We start from the raw sequence: 4,041 nt of genomic DNA on the forward strand, positions 1-4,041 counted from the left end.
CAACAACTCTTTTGATGTGATCAATTCTTTGCACTTCTGGAAAGCTCGTTTACATTCGTCATTCCACTTCCATGGTACCCCCGTTTGCAGTAGGGTGTTCAGTGGGTGTAGTACTGTAGACAAATTCGGCAAGAACTTATGGTAGTAGTTCACCAGCCCGAGGAACGACCTCAGTTGTGACACATTTTCCGGTGCTGGAGCCTTGACTACTGCCTCAAACTTTTCAGGGGACTTATGTAACCCCTCTTCATCAATAACGTGGCCACAATACGAGATCTGCTTCTGGAAAAACTCGCATTTGTGGCGATTTGCTCGGAGCCCATATTCCTTCAATCTAGTGAGCACCTGCTCCAGGTTGGCAAGGTGATCACTGTCATTTTTGCCCGTGACCAGGATGTCGTCCAAATAACACTGGGTCCCTGGAATCCCTTGCAGGACTTGATCCATTGCCCTTTGCCAAATAGCCGGAGCTGATGCTACCCCGAACACCAGCCGGTTGTATTGGTAGAGATCTTTATGAGTGTTGATCGTGAGGTACTGTTTCGAGGCTTCTTCTACCTCCATTTGCAGGTACGTCTGGGCCAGATCAATCTTAGTGAAGCGTTTTCCTCCAGATAGCGAGGCGAAAATATCTTCAATCCGCGGAAGCGGATATTGTACAGTGTGAAGGACTGGGTTCACTGTCACCTTAAAGTCCCCACAGATGCGAACCTTCTTTGGTTCCCCAGGCGTATTACTCAACGACCTCTTCATTACAGGAACGATGGGTGTAGCCCACTCGCTCCAGTCCACTTTGGACAGTACTCCAGAACGTTCCAAACCTTCCAGCTCTGCTTCGACGGCTGGGCGGATCGCATAAGGCACTGGTCTGGCCTTAAAAAACTTTGGGCTTGCATTTTCCTCTATTTTGATCGTCGCTGTTATGCCTTTTAGTGTTCCGAGTCCCTCCTGGAACACTTCTTGTGCGTCAGTTAGCATTTTTGACAGTCGTCCAGGTGTGACATCGTCATCCTTTTTGGCATCTACAGTCAGTGCTTGTATGGAATGCCAATCTAGCTGTATCTTCCAGATCCATTCACGTCCTAGTAGTGGTGGTCCTCCATCTGGCAATACATATAGGTCCATTTTTGGTGTTTCCTTGCCGTTATATATAACGTTCACCCTTATTTTTCATTTGGGGTCGACTTTTTGCCCCGTGTACGTCTTCAAGACAATCTCTGTATCTCTCAAGGGTATATGTGAGAATAGCCACTTGTAGTCCCTTCGGTTTATGACTGTTAGGGCTGATCCTGTGTCCAATTCCATTTTCACTTGGACTCCGTCTATCTTGAGCGTGACCCAGATAGTTTGGTGATCCTCCATTTTGATTACATTATGTAGTTTCAGACAACCCAGCGCCTTGCTTCCGGAGTCTGTATCACTTTTCTGTTCGTCTGAACTACTCTCCGTCACCTTATGTACCTTTTTGTACTTCTCCTGTGGAGATTTCTTGCTGCTGGTTTCCTTTCCCGACCTGCAGACTCTTGCTATGCGTCCTCCTTTTCCACACTGTCTGCACACTTTGTCCTTGAACCAACAATCCTTATGGTCGTGTGTTGTTCTGCCGCAGCGATAACACTTCACTGCTCCATATGACATTTCAATTGTGCCATATTCTTGCGGTCTCCGTTGTATCTCTGCAGCGCCCCATGCGGCTGCTTCATGTGATACTGCCATGCTGAAAGCCTTGTCCAGCGTAAGATCCTTTTCTGATAGGAGCCGTTTCTAGGTTCCTTCACTTTGAAGCCCACACACAAACTTGTCCCTTAAAGTATCTGCTAGTCCCGTTCCAAACTGGCAGTGTTTCGATAGCTTGCGCAGTTCCGTTAAATACTCAGCATTACTTTCGTCTTTATGCTGGTTCCTTTTGTGAAACTTAAATCTTTCTGCTATCAGCAGCAGTGTGGGGTTTAAGTGGTCCTGTAGGATTGCCACTATGCTTTCAAAATCCTTTTCCACTGGCTTCTCTGGGGTTACTAGGTTTCGCAGTAAGCCATACGTTTTTGCACCCATGGAATTCAACAATACTAGTGCTTTCCTGGCATCTGGCACTTCATTCGCCTTGCAGTACACTTCTATGCGTTCTACATATGTCGCCCAATCTTCGGCTTCATTGTCGAATGCTGTGACACTGCCACTCTTCGGCATCCCTGGGTGTGGTTAGACTGGCTAAAAATGGCGTCTCCCGCGCTCTCCCTTCTTCTCCGCTGTGGCTCAAAATGGCGTCTCCCGCGCTCTCCCTTCTTCTCCACTGCGGCTCAAAAATGGCATCTCCCGCGCTCTCCCTTCTTCTCCGCTGCGGCTCAAATGGCGTCTCCCGTGCTTTCCTTTCGTCCCCCGCGGACGCTGCTCAGCCCTTGAACACCGGCCGCGCTCTGCGCATTTTCCTGCGCACCTCTCTCGTTGACGCCGCTCGGTCCTGAACCCCAGCTGCGCCCTGTGTGCTTTACCCTCTCTCTCTGCTCCCGTCGACGCTGCTGGGCCTTTTCCTGTGCCGTCGATCGGCTCTAGCCGCCGCTGTGCGGGAAGGGTTTGCGCCGGATGGTCGATGCCCGTGTCTCTGGAATCGGCCTTCCTCTGCAGAGTTGCAGGTAGGTTCGAATCGCCTCGTCGCCAATGTTAAATCCGTGAATCTTGATGTTTGGTGTCCTTCCAGAAATAGACAGAGACTGCAGAGGAACAATCAACAGGTGTTTACTGGATGAGGGTTACTCTAAAACTAACAGTACAGATCCCTACTCAGGGTTTATATACAGGTGTGGTCACTGCTGGTACTACAGTATACAGGAGCTGTAAAAAGTAGTTCTCCGCTTAAAGGTACATACACTACACATATCAGCACGGCCGACATGATGGTTGGGGAGACCCCGGGGTGTCCCTCAGCAATGACAATAGTAAAGGGTCAGCCCCTTTAAATGTCATCGTTAGAACTCTGGCCTATAATGACAAGGGGCAGGAAACCTCCTCCGAGGAATGCTCCGTTCCCCTCAAAGCTGCCGAAGTACAAGCTTGCCTTAATGAGTTGGGCCCCATAACACTATCTGAGTGCCCCATCGATCTTAATGTTCAATGGAATGCTTGGAAGCGGGGACACAATGAATTAGAGGATGCCGATTTGAAATGCGTCCCCCTCGCTGCCACCAACCCCAAGATACGGCAACATTTTCTGTTCCTGGTTTATGATATCGCCACAATTCGGCAGTAGTCATGGAGTCCATTCAGAAACAGTTAGGCATTAAAAGCATGGATATGGCTAAGAAATTTAATCAGACACTACAGGGACCAGTAGAATCACCCACTGTATATAGTGATAGGCTCTACATGGTTTATGATGAAACACAAGGGGTTGCTCCCGACTCTGACTATGATGGGAGAGACCAGGAGCTGTTCAAGAAACAATTCTTGAATGGCTTGCAGAGCTCATTGAGGCGTGCTCTAGGACACACAGGGTGCTAATGGGGCGCAAAGCAACTAGTGCCCGGGCGCGGTGATGTTTGCGCCGCTCGCGAAATTAACTAGAGTTTTTGCGGCAGCGCAAAAGTTTACCGCCCCGATCTCCTGTGCCCACAGATCGTGACATCAGTCGAGCGTGCAATGCCCTGGACCGAATATTGAGTGGAGCCCCCAGCCTTACCGCCTGCTGCAAGCAACGACAGGGAGACTGGTACGGGTGGGGGCGCTATTTAAGGGCGGCCTCTTCCTGCCTTTTCTGTGGCAGACATTTTTGCACCACTCATTCTGACAGAGAGAGAGGGATTCTGAGAGAGAGAGAGAGAGAGACTTTTGCATAGAGTCAACGCTGTGTGAAGCAGTTTTGGCTACTGAGCATCACTTTGCAGCTACTTTTGGATTTAACCTTCATTACTTCGATTGTCAAGAGACTACGGGGCTGCACTGATTCAAGGCGTCATCCTGCGCCTGCAGAATCGGAGGCAGCAGAGACGCAGAGAGAGAGTGGCAATCATGGCCAGACGGAGGAGGGCCAACAGGCCTCTGCACAGG

This window comes from Somniosus microcephalus, unplaced genomic scaffold, assembly GCF_052327205.1.
Source record: "Somniosus microcephalus isolate GS21.2 unplaced genomic scaffold, FLI_Smic_1.0 unresolved_chr1, whole genome shotgun sequence".
NCBI classification, from domain to species: domain Eukaryota; kingdom Metazoa; phylum Chordata; class Chondrichthyes; order Squaliformes; family Somniosidae; genus Somniosus; species Somniosus microcephalus.